Source organism: Platalea leucorodia (genome assembly GCF_965183815.1).
Source record: "Platalea leucorodia genome assembly, chromosome: 2".
Taxonomy (NCBI): Eukaryota; Metazoa; Chordata; class Aves; order Pelecaniformes; family Threskiornithidae; genus Platalea; species Platalea leucorodia.
In genome coordinates, this window is record NC_138824.1 from 123,765,104 (window position 1) to 123,778,722 (window position 13,619).

At 39.8% G+C, this 13,619-nt stretch overlaps 1 protein-coding gene across 1 annotated transcript in view; it reads right to left on the bottom strand.

The window, feature by feature from the left end:
• ST3GAL6 (ST3 beta-galactoside alpha-2,3-sialyltransferase 6) overlaps nucleotides 1–13,619 on the bottom strand; it is a 77,448-nt gene that overhangs the window by 55,735 nt on the left and 8,094 nt on the right. The window contains exons 4-5 of the mRNA XM_082304209.1: nucleotides 7,202–7,512; nucleotides 6,392–6,516 (exon numbers count right to left, since the gene is read on the bottom strand). The gene's annotated coding sequence lies outside the window, so the exon portion shown is untranslated. The remainder of the gene's footprint in view (nucleotides 1–6,391; nucleotides 6,517–7,201; nucleotides 7,513–13,619) is intronic.

Below are 13,619 nucleotides of genomic sequence, written 5' to 3' on the forward strand. Positions count from 1 at the left end.
CAGTGCTACCGTGCCAGTGTTGCTGACAAGCAATCGCAAACAGTGACTTACAATAGAGAACAACAGAGAAACAATGACAGAGAAATTTGAGAGCAGAATCTGAAACATTGATACTGCAAGTCAAAAGGTCGACTTTATTGGAAAGAAGCATCCTGTGACCTTTCCAGAAGAGCAAATAGCATGGGACACTAATAGTTACATGCCCTTCCTCTCTTCACAGAAGCAGAGGTGGTCTTTGCAGAAGTCACATCAAAGACCAAAGAAGTATTTGAAGCATGACCCAAGACACCAAACTGCTGCCACGTAAACAACGACATATATCTTGATTTTTCAGGTCTTTCAGAGCAGTAGGTAAACACAGAGGAAGAAGACTAGGCTACATGAAGGGAAAGAAAAAGGGTGGCTTGAAAACAAACAAACAAATACAAATTGTTGAAAAGTTTTTTTTGACATTGCACAAGTTTATTTTTTTTCAACAAATACTACCAGTTTTTTGACAATAACTTCTACCTATGTCCAAAGTGTCTGAAAAAAAGTTTGAGCCAACACTGCAGTTCCATTCAGACACATCATAGTCCAGATCCATATTCGATTGCTGGGATCTACAGGTCTTGTGGACAACTGTCAGGTGACTCTGAAAGCATTTCAGAGCTTAAGAATAAGAAGATCAGGGCAAGCTGCAGCTATAAAACTGAGGAAGGGGATCAGTTTTGTTTTAAGCCAGTGCAGATCTGATGTCACCATGAGACACCAAGATGGAGAAATTCTGTGAGAAGATTTGTTTAGCTGTATCTGACTCTGCAGCTGGTCACTGTAGGCGATGTTCCCTGGGATGTTCAGCCATTGTCATGCAGACCGCTTGCTTTTCCTCATCTACAATTGCAGTTAGGGAACTTTTAAGGAATATATTTTAAATCAAAGACAAGAGGCACTTTTCCCTTGGGATCGTGCTTGAACTCTTGCTGGTTTACTCACTGAGCTCCTCAGAAGTTCAGCAGACAGACTTTGGGGAGTGCTTCTGATGTCTTGGCCCGCAGACAGCCTACTAAGCAGATTCCCCCCCCCCCCCCCCAGGTCAGGAATATGAGGAGCCCTACAGATCCTGGCAGCCCTCTCGGGAAGGAGTGTCCAGGATTTTCAGATTCTTTGCCCCAGTGTTCTCCAGAAATCAGAGAATTACCAATGCTCTCCGCCCTCTCCTGCCATCCCACTACGTGGGCTGAAAGGGAACAAACAAGCCCCAGCTTCTATGGCAAACCCAGGGGCTTTTGAAATTGGAAGTCTGCGCTTTCTTAATCTTCCTCAGTCCTAATTTGTTTAAAGTAGCAAGCCAACATTTTTCAGATTGCTGTTCTGTGGAGAGCTTAGCAATTATCTTTCGTTGCAGTTTGGAATGAAAACAGAATTGCTGATTTTCAAAGTCATCTGCAATGTGAATTTACCGTTCTCTCTTCCTGCCTCCGGTTTGGGAAGTGTCAGAATTGTGTCTTAGAAAGACAGACGGGCGAACACAAGTCTGAACAAGAGGTAATTAATAATTTTCTGCAGATATTACAGTGGCTAGTTTGAAGAGGAAAAGCCTCTGACAGATTAAAAAAATATGCATTTCCAAAAATAGCTCTCACCTTGGCCATAAGAATAGAAGAGATTTAAAGGAAAAAACAATATTAAAAACTACAGTGGAAAAAATTGTATGTAGAGATTTGCAAAAGTATATCTAGTATGACCACTGTTACAGCTGGTGTCACCTTACTACTTTAGCAGTTTTTTAGGGATCAGTTTTACTGAAAATGCTGAAGATGCAATGTTTGGCTGTTGAGCTGATTAAACTGAGCAAAACCAGCTTTCCCTAAACAACAGGAGGAAAAAAACCACCCATACCTTTGACTAGGAAATAACTTCTTAAACTCAAATACCATAAACCAGAATTCAACAGAGAGCCTGAATCAGATTATTTTATCTAGCAGCATCTTTAAGATGAAGCGTATCCACAGTCCTCAGAGGCAATAAAGAGACAGCCAAGCTGATTTAAATACTGGGCAAACAAACAGAACGCAGATCTGACCATCCTGATGTTTGTCTGTGGTCTAAAACAATTCCACTCCCATGCATGTGTTTAAATTCTATACTATGAACTTTAAACAACCATTTTTTATTGAAGAAAAAACATTAAGGATGAAAGACGCTCCACTCTGGAGTAAGTAAGCACTCATTTGATTAGCATATTTGATAGTTATGCCTGCTGAAAAGGAACAGAAATGCAATTGCCAATGTAAAAAAGAAATAAACAATGATTGGTATCCAGTCCATGGGCCTTTCTTCCCCGCCTAGTTGATAAAGCAACTGTGATTGTTATTAGTTCTTACTTTCAGCAAGCTACTTCTTTTTTTTTTTTTTTTCTCCTCAAAATTGGTACAGATTTCTTCACGGGTTTCATCTATGCAGGATGGTCAGACTCACATTTATAATACTTGGGCTGATGGGTGTGCTTTATCAACTATGGGAAAAAAATGTCCATGATATACCAGTGTTAAAAACAAACAAACAAAAAACCAAATGCAAAAAAAAAACCTTATTCATACTTACATAACAATTTTTCTGCTGTTTGTTTATATGCCTGGAGGCTCAGCTGCATCTAATGGTTTATCATGCTATGTGTTTTATCCCTGAACACAGTATGGTCAATTGTCAATATCAAATCTGCCAATAATTTATTTTGTAAAAAGCAAAAGACCCAAACCTAATTATTACAAATAATAGCACATTTGTAGACTAATGAAGTATGTTTGATAAGTTTATCTGTGTGGCCTGTTCTTCAGTTGCCTACAAGCAAATCTTGATAGTGTAAGTTTGCTCATTTGTAACTACTGCTGTAATTTTTTAGGAAAAATCACAGGTGGATTTGCAGCATATTGGTTCAAAATTCGTTTTAGTTGGCTCACGTGAATGTAGTCATTAAAAAACAAACAAACAACAAAACCCCCAAAAACCAAGGGAGGCAAGCTCAGTATTTAAAGTTTTGCTCAAAAATGGACCTTGGCTGTTTATAATATGGTAACAGTTGCAGGGGTAGGTCACTTGAGATAACATGAGAAACATTATGTGGTGTGCAAGCAGGGGTGGGTACCTGTTGGGGTGTGGAGGTGACCATTAACAAGAGGGAGCTCACCCGTGAAAATTTGAATCGGGAAAGGACATGACTTAGCTTTTCAAGAACTGCCAAACAATTGTAAAAATGTGTTCCTGGGGTGACCTAACAAGTGTTCATGCTCAAAGTCCTGTTCACTCCATGAGAAGGAAATAACTGGAATACATTGTTAACGTAAGTAGCTATAAAGACAGTCAAGTTCTCATTGCTTGCATTACTCAATGAGCGTAGAGTTGCACTAATGATTCCTACAAATGAAAATGCCTTCGGGAAACGAGGGCAGTCTGGTCTGCGCTACTTAACCCAGCTGGCTTCTAATACCAGTGGTGAGAGTCCATAAAGTTTTGAACACCATCTCCATAACAGTAGTGGCTTTTAGTGTGCTTCTTATCAGGTGCCCCCACACCCCTCCTCAGGAAAGGAGGAACTGCAATGAACTGAAAAAAACGGAGTTTCTCTCTCTAACATAGCCTTGGTGTTAGAGCCTTGTTAGCCTTGTTGTTAGCCTTGGCTAGCCAGCATAGCTTCACAACCAGGTATTTCTGTTTGAACTTGGATCTCCCAGTAATATCCACAGCAGATGACCGATCAACACTACCGAATGGCCACAGTTTAAAGGAACTAACTGAGGCAAAACTGACGTTAAATCTGAAATTCAGGTTAATAGTCCTGGGTATTAACATTCTCCCTCTGCCTGTGGAGCAGAAGCTCTGAAGGTTTCTACACTAAGTGGCCACCTTTAAAAAACAGTTACAGCTGCCTGGAAAAGCCTTAATCTGTCTTATCTCCTGGATGACGCTTTAGCTCTCTGTACTAAAATAACAAGACACAATCACGGGACACAGTCAACTACACACACTTAAGGAACCACATGCATACACCCACTATTCCCTCTCCTCCCTTCCTTATGGCCATTTTGGGTTTAAATCAGATCTCTTGATTAAGGTATAGCTGGCATGCCACAAATTTTTTAGCAGTTGAAGATAAAACCAACAGAGAAGTCTAGTAAAGCTATTCTAGGCCAGCATTTCCACAAATGAAGAGCTATACTCACTATGGCACCAATTTGTTCCAATCTGTGATGTCTGTACTTACTCATATAGGAGCTGCAACCTACTTCTTATCTTGGGTGACTACTTTGCACATGGATGTCCTGTTCTCTTTCATATCCTCTTGCCAAGCTCCCTCCTTTCTGTTCTGGTCTAAAGCATGCCCATTCCCGTACTTTAGTTTTTCTCCTCAGACATCTTATCCTTCAGTATCCTCCTTTTTTTTCCTCCCTATGAAAAGAATAACACACGTACAAAAGGCTTTTCTTCTTCCTCAGTCCTCCTTTCACCACTCACGTCCCTAATTTCTGTCCAATTCTTCAGACACTTGGAAAGACTCCCCTGATCCCAGGATCTGCCCTCCCAAAAAAGCCCCTTGAAAAGCCAGCTCTGTATGGTGCTATACCCACTGCTCTCTGTTCTTAGCCTGGTGCACCAGTTTGTCCAAAGCCTTTTGGCTCCAATCTTGGAAAAATCTTTGAAGAAAACAAAAAACTTTCAACAAAACGCTTCTACTACTATCAGCTGCATTTTTTAAAGATCTATTTTACTTGAACTTCACTATTCTTGTTTATGTGGTACTGAATCCACAGAACACTTACGTTTTGTCTCTACTTAGGCTAAAAAGAGAGCGCATTACTGGTGTCATGGATACACCTGTTGTAATGACAGTCAGTGGCAGACCTACAGTATAACATTTTCAGCAACTGTGGCTCCAGCTCTGGCTATTTTCAAAAACAGTTTAACTGAACTGCTTTTAAAACTAGCTAGGAGTTTTAGAATTTTTCTTTTTAGATCAGTCCTTCATGTAGATGACATCCCTATTCCTGCAACAATTATGTGCACTTTATGCACTACAACTGTGCTATATATAACCAAATACCATCCTGGAAGATGGTATTTATGTCTCCATCAAGAGCTACCACTGATGTAGCACCAGGGCAGCCAAAACAGTGTTCATACTTATGATTAGCGTTTATAAAAGGTTTCTTGCACAGAATTTATTGAAGGCCAAGTTTTCCGCTTGGTTTACAGACACACATGAAACTGAAAATACCACTACAGCCAGAAGCTGCTCCTCCTTCAGCTTCAGTCAACAAATTGTGGAACTTAATCATTTTCTTCTGGTACTCTCATCAGTGTAGTTGGAAATGAGTATGCAGTTTTTCATAAATAGCTCCAACAGCTTCCTTGACTTCCGAGAGCCCTTGATAACGACCCAACCTGTCATCATAGTTGGGAACAACGCTAGCAGACACTTTTATGCATGTAACAATCTCTGAAAGCCAAATGAGAAATATAAAAGAGGATACAAAAGAGAGAAATATCTTAAAGAATTCCGAAAATGCTTTTTTTTGTATGGTGTAGAACATATGAACCTGATCTAAACCGCTGAAAGCCTCTTGAAATTGTAAAGACTAACACTTAGTCCACTTGTAAAGTGGATCAAACCAAGAAGATACAAAGGTACAAAGTATAAAGCCCTTAATACACCTTTAAAGAATATTTCATCTGGGCTGAAAGATGGGAAAATAGATGACAAGGAAGCCCTAGACATTAATCACAAACAGCAATTTCACCCAATGCTCCTGTAATGACCCTGATGAACGTACCTTGTAATAAAATGAAAGCATCAATATTGCATTATGATTTTACCTCACTGTAGCTGGCAGTTGAGGGAGGGTGCCTACATTAGCATTCCTGCTAAAACCTGGAAGGTGTTTTTCAGGCAGTGTCCCAGTAGCTCCCACATTCAGCACCTGGGTTCACATTGCAGAACAGCCTCAGAGCACAAGGACTGGATTTCTTTTGGACAAAACAAAATTGGAATATGTACTTGATAAGCTCAACTTGGGTGCTCCAGCTGCTAAAGGGCAGTCAGTCCATGGGACCTGACTAGAGCCAGTCCAAATTAACCACTGTAAAAAAGCATAGAGTGTAGACACTGGGTCTTCAGCACTGTTTGGCTCCACAAATCAATTCCTATTGCGCTGTGCTACTCACTAACGGAGACATAGCCATAGTCACCTTGAGGTAAGATAGATCCATATACATACAAGTACACAAGTACTGCCTCCACAACTTCCTCTTAGTGAAGAAGACAAGGCCTCATCACCAAAAAGCGTTCGGAGTTCTTCCAGTCTTTTATTAATTAATGCTTTAAGAACTGGCAATTCATTTAATTCCCTTTTACCTGGAAGGTGATTTTCATTGAAACAGTATTTGAAAATTTGCAACCAGCAAGGCTTGTACAGACTAGCATCTCTGCGAGTCAGCAAGTAGAAAACTTGGGTTGCTGCACCCCTCTGTAAACGCTTCCTGCTGGAAGAAAAACGAAGCATATTACTGTACCATGCTCTTGTTTTTCTTACCAGATAAAATTTCCTATTGATTTCATAAGCATCTCTTTCCTCTGCTTTGTAGGCTTTGTTTTAAAACTGTGGGGGCAAATGCCCTTTTCAGAGCTAATGTGCAAAGAGAGGGCAGCATGAAAATTAGGCTTTTAGTGTTCAAACATAATTATCACATGCAAGTTTAAGAAATATGCTTAAGTATCACATAAGAAAATCCTCTAGAGCTATATCTTTCTTGTTTTTTTTTTTTTAAATTATTATTATTATTATTTTGCTGTTATATTTCTCATTGTTGCTTACAAAGCTTCATTAAGGTTAGCAGTCATGGGAATTTTCCACAAGGTCCCTTCCAGCTACAAGTGTCATTCCTGCAGAGTCCTGTAATACCACTCAGATTTCTATTCATTGAAACATAAGTACCCATAAGTAATTTAGCCACACAATATTCCCAAAGATACTTTGCCATTATGAATTATTTCATGATAACATTGGACATTCTACAGTAGACATTGAGTAAGTCTCAATCTTAAGGAAGATTCCCAGCTCCTGAATCAGTGGCCCAAACACATCTCCTCTAACTGTAACATTTGAAGTCTTATAAAAAGTACCAAACATAGCATTGCTTCTGCAAAAAAAAATGGAAAACTTACCTTTAGGCAGCAAGGTGTTCCCCAAGCCAGTGACATAGAAAGAGATCTGTCTTGGCACAATTGTTCCAATCCATTATTGTTTTTTCTAGCATTCTTTCCATTTTAATCAAATGTAACTTTCCTCATAGCCTGAATGGGAAAGGATGAATTCTTTATGACAGATGCTCATTTCTTCACCTTCAGAATCTCAACAGTGATCTTCATGCTCCAGGGAAGAGGACAGCTAGGCAAGATTTGGGTCTGCCCTCTCACTTGACTCTGACTTGGTTGCACTGATTCAGCTAAAGTAGCTACCTATGCAGCCTGACAATCTGAAATTGAATTAACAACAGATAATAGACTGAGTCAGCTTCAGCTGTTTATGACTTAGGAAAGAGCCCACAAAAGGTACCTGCCCTGATTAAAGTAAATTGATTGAGTCAAACTGATGCAACTGTCTTGATCATCTTCCTCTCGGTTTTTCAATCCTACATTATTTAAGAGGGACCCTGACATAGGATTTTTCCTGGAAAATGCAGATAAAACAATTCTTTTCATCAACTTAGAAGACTTTTCTAATTAGAGTGTATGTGGTGATCATCTGGAAACAATCATGACAAGGTGGAAAGAACAGAGATAGAAGGCATAAAACCTGTTATACTTAAAGCCTAACACTGCTTGGGAAAGCCTGCTTTTGTGTGATTTCATTAATTGGGGTTACGCACTGGCTGCACTATGTCAGCCAGACTGCTGGTGAAAATATTTAATGATGTTTCCTTCAGATCGAGGCACTTTCCAGCCTGTCTGGGTCAATAAAAACTGAATAATAGCAGAGTTAGAAGGAGGACAACTAGGTGAGTTCAACATGTCTGAGTTAAAGTAGTTTTCTACTTGAGACCTCACAGTATTATAATAAACGCACATACAACAAAAATAAATGTATGGTTCTACACAGTTTCTCTATCATACCATATTGTTCCACATATTGCCCTATATTATGCTATGATCATGTATATGCAGTACATACCAACATACTAGGGTTAGTGTATGCTAGTGAGAAAACTGATCTGGTAGGAGAGTAGAAAGAACAGAGTGAACCAAGGTGAACTGCAGGAAAAAGACAGTGATAGGAAGAGATACAGGAAAGGAAGAAAAAGATAATAGAGAGGAAGATGTGCATGAACTGAAGATGCATTGGAAGAATAAGACTGAATTAAGGGAAGAAAACAGCAAGATACTCCACAATTTCTCTGATAATAATGCTTGCTCCCTGAATAGCTGGGAAAATAATAAACACATCACCCAAATAATTACTAGGGCCAGAACTGTCAGTCCAGTTTGCACACGTAAGCAACTCACTTTTCACTTGTGAAAAATTTAGCTGGGATACAGGCTGTTTTCTGCTGGCATTAGAAATAATATGGCTACCTGTTGCTTACTCTTCCCGTTGCAGGGGACAGATTACACCACATGGGCTCAGCAGTCAGTAAGGTCCCTATGTCACTTCAGATTGCTTATGTGATCTAGCATTATGTATAAATGAATTGTCCAAGATTAGGATATGAGTAGGAGTGTGTATGCCCTCAGGCTTGGACCTAAATTCGGCTTACCAAAAAGGAGAACTGAGCCCTACGTATATGAAAACTTGCAGACACAGCCACAGACTGGTTGTGAAATAGTCGCACAGGCTCAAGAAGAAAACAGCCTCTCTCTCTCCCCCTCACACACGTTTTTTCCTGACTTATACAAACACATAGGCACAAATAAACTGGGAGAAGTGGACAGGAGATCTCACATTCTAATCTCTGCTTTGCCAGGGGCTCTGATGTGACTTCAAGAAAGTTATGTCACCCTGATTTCAAGTCTCCCCATCCATAAAATGTAGCATTCTCTATCTTGTTAGCTGCTCTTCTAATTACTATTTCTTTTCTTTTGTCCATAAGGAATTAAAGCAATTTAGACTCTTTAATATACACTTCAAAAAAACCCCAAAACCCCCACACCCAACCTCCAAAACCAAGGGAGATCTTAACTCAGGTTAAGACAGCCATCAGACCATTGTAACTTGGGCTGTCTGCAGTAGTTAAAGTTTACAGACGAGACCATAGTTGAACAAAAGAGGCTTACTCCTAGTTCTACCTGGAATTGCTCTGTATTCACTGTTACTTTAGCTGAGTGCCAATGTAAATTCATCACATGCCCCTTTCTGGTGTATAAACGTATCTTATATCTTTTGGGCAACGATAAGAAGTGATAGATGATGTAGGCACACAAATTTCACTTCAGTAAGGAGAAATAAGGTATATTAGCCTAATTAATCTGATATAATCCAATTTAGTTTAACCTGCATGCTGGGGAATGGAAATGAAGTGTAGATACAGTCATGATACTCCTTCCCTGTATAAGTAAGGCCTCCAAGTCCCAACCTTGAACGCAGAACTTCAGCGCTTTTGAGTATGTGGCCACTGGCAATACAGGTTGTAGACCTGCTGTGAGGCCCACATGTGCTAACTGCCAGTTCCCTCTGCAAGGCCCAGTGGAGAGGTGAGGCTGACAGAGGTTTTGCATTTTATCTGTTCTGAATGTGTGGCTTTTAGGCTACACTGAGGCCACCAAAGAGATTCTGGAATCAATTCACTCAGACCCCATCTTTAATGTCATGGATGTTGCTGCTCACAGAGGATGAGCCATCAAGATTAGATTATAAAGAGGATGGTTACATACTGTAGTTATTTACGGTTCTCAGCAACATTCACTTTTATTCTTCCAGTGTCATGAGAGTGCCTGAATCATGGCTGGTATTTTGCAAGCCCTGCTTTGACACACATGTAGCCCCCCGCAAAGAAACATGGGTGTTCCATTAATGAGGCATTCATATGCACACAAGCATGCTGCTCTAAGAAGTATTTTACCCCCACATGCTGCAAAATGTCATCTCCCTATGGCTATAAAGAAGATTCACTATCATTCCTTGAGAATACAGCAACAACAGGGTCTATTCATATTCTTAGGAAGAATTACTAGAAATACCATCTTTCCCTGGTGCTGAAAGCAATTTAAAAGGACAATAATGCTCTTCCATGTTGCTAAATAATATAATATCTGGTGTTTCTTTCTGAAGACTAACTCATGCAATCACATGACTACACATGATCTTCAGCTCCCTTGATAAAAGCCGTCTTTCATCAGCCTGGTTAAAGATCTAAAGCTGAAAAATCTGAACCCCTGGGCAAGACGGCAAATAGAGAAGGACCCCAAGTTATTATGTATTTTAAACAAATCTTGTGACTTTGCGTCATCTTCGAACGGATGGCTTGGGCAACGTTGCATCTCCTAATCTTTTCTTATGCTTTGCTGATAATCTCAGCATCCAAGTAAAAATTTTACTTAACAGGCAGTATCATTTTAAGAGAATTGTGTAGAAAAGATTGTATCTTCCAGCATGCTTGCATGTGACATGGCAGTAGGAGGCCTCTTTTCCAACTGCACACTGCAGAGTTGTAAATGCCATTTGAGCAAACGAAACATCAGGCACTGCATCAGGTATCTTTTTTTCCATCTCATTGTTTTTATTTTACTTCGTGGGGAACTGTCATGTATAGAACAGAATAACTACTGCAATGGATGGCCTGCTGCTCAAATAATGAAGGCTGAGGTCTAGAGACTCTGGATTTCTACATTCAGCCCTGCAAGATTTGAAACGTGGCTCTGATGAGATCAGAAGCAGTCAAACTAGATCCCTTAGTTATGATTGCTATTAATATCTAATGTATTGCATAGCTCATAAGACACTCGGATCCAGACCCCTATAATATTATACAATGCATAAAAGCAGAACAGGAAGGCTGGCTGAGCACCCAGAGTGCTTCCTACCTAATGACTCACACAGTCATTTTTGAGTACTCGGCTTGAAACACATTATGCTAGTTTTCAGAAGTCCCAGGGGGAAGTAGCTCACAGCAGTAAGAACCAGGGCTGCAGGTCCTCAGCATCCCTCCAGACGAGGCTCAAGAAGTGAACAAATTCTACCTAAGACCCTGTGGCTAGCATTTCTGGTTGGCAATGTTTTTTTTAAAGGCCTATCGTCTGCCAACAGGAAACTAACCTGTTTTAATAAGGCCCAGCACACAGCAAATCTCCCAGATACTGAAGCTCACAGCATTAGCAAATATTCTGAAAATGTTGGTAGTTGTCCTTCTGCTCATCAGAACGTAATGTGAAGCAGGACTCACCTACATTCTCCAAAGGGTTCATTAATCATTGCTCAATGTCTTACAGTTAGTATGATTTGACCGGCATGTCTGAAGAACGCTAATAAAAAAATATGACTGACCAATTTCTTCTCAACTAAAGCACATCATATACTATCCAGGCTGTTATAATAAAACAACAGTAAACATGAACTACACAAAAAATACTAAAAAAAAAAAAAAAAAAAAGCAAAGCAGTGGGAGTCCCAAACTACTGCTATTTAATTTCATGCCAGCACTAAGCAATGCAACAATATGCTAAAAGTTGGGGGGACTCCAAGCCTATCTGAGATTGTGTTCCAAGGCTTAATTTTGTTTCATTTTTCATCTTCTATATAGTACACAGAAAAGAGGCCAGCATTTCTTGTTTAAATGCTAGGTATTTTACTTTTGATTTCAGTGAAGTTAATTATCCAGTATGTTTAGTGGGTCTACCTTAGCCTCAGATATCCCATGTACTCAACTATTTATGCATTTTAATCGCTCACATTACAATGTCAACATAACACTGTTTGCAGTACAAGCATATGAAATGGCAGTCCTCTGCAGTCCTTCATAGGTGCTCAGAAAACAAGGCAATTGAAGAATTGGAATTTACATGAGGGTCTAAATGCCTTGCCAGAGAGTCTTTGAAGGGTATGCTTTTTCAGCAAATGTACATAACTTGTTTTCATATACTTTAAATTAAGCATCCAAGGTTTTGAAAATGGGGGTCACAAAGCAAAATAACTACTATATGGAATTAGCTGACCAGGCTGCCACTCCGTCACATACAGTTTTGACACTAACAAGTGGGAAGCCTCAATTTTCTTCTCTCTGCCAATGCTACTGCTTTGCCACTTCTCCTTAACACTCTAGTTACCCTGTGGTATTGTTTTAACAAAAGGTCAAGTCGACCTTTAACAGGGGTGGGGGGGAGGGGGGGGAAAGGTGTCATTAGGTATATGGGTAACAAGACAAATTTATCTTACAGTTTCCTTTGAGGAAAGTGACTAGTTATTTTTAACTAAAAGGAAGAGGAGCTTATGTTTAGAAAGCAGTGCTCTGTTACTATTTTAAAAAACTTTATTGTTGCTGGTGACAATTCCCTGAATATGTATCAGCTTCCTCTGAAAAATGTGCCGTGGGTTTAACAAGCCTTGTGCCTCCAAAGCTTTCCAGAACCTATATCTACCTTTTTCACAAGAGAGGCAGAGTGTGCATTGCTTCTCCATGTATTTGATCTGTCTGTCACCTTCTCTCTAGTTTCAGTGTTCTTTCAAACCCTTTCATCAGAACAGAGCTGCAAAAAGAATCAAGATAAGCTAGATGCTGTCTCACATTTAGATTTATCAAAACTTGAGTAACAAGTGGAAAATTAGTCCTGTTTTCTGTTTGTGGCTGCAATTGCATACGTGATACAGGATGTGGCTTCTAACATATCTGGTGCAAATGCAACAGCATATATGGGTCTTTTAAGCACCCTAAAAAGTCAATCAGCTTTGCAAGACATGCAGCTGCATGTGAGTCCCAGCGGGCAGACATAAATATTGCCGAGACCAAGAAAAGGCAAGAGAGATAAGCACGACGGCAGCCCTGAAGTCAACACTTCCTCCTCTCCACCCTTTCCTGCCAGTGCAGAAAAGCACAATTGTCTGACACGAAGGAGGAAAAGTGTTTTTCAGCCACCCCATTCTTGACAGAAAAGAAGAGACTGATTCTGTGATGTTTGTGCCTGAGTTAAGACACTTGTTGAGTGGGAGGCACCAGCAAAGTACAGCACCATCCATGAAAACTTTTTGGCAATTGGTGCTAAGCAGTGTGGCAATAAAATACTGCTACCAGCCCTATGTAACTACATTATTTTTTAGGTGCATCATCGTAGCATCAACGGACCTAAATGGGGTAGGCACTGAAAAAAATCCAGAGACTGAAGCTCAGACTACTCTTATTTTAAAACAATAGCCAATAAAGGGACATCTATGTACCCTTGGTATTCTGTAGAATGTGTATTTTGGGTAAAGTGCAGCTGGAATTTCTAAATTAAATCTCTAGCTGATCTTAAGGACAGCTCTTCAATAAAGCATGAGGAAAAAAATACAAATAGAGTGACAAAATTCAAACTTATTATTAAATAAATCATTGGTGTTTCTATCTCTTGCAGAAGCAACCAGAGTATTGTCTAGAAAGGATGAGAATGTCAGACACTT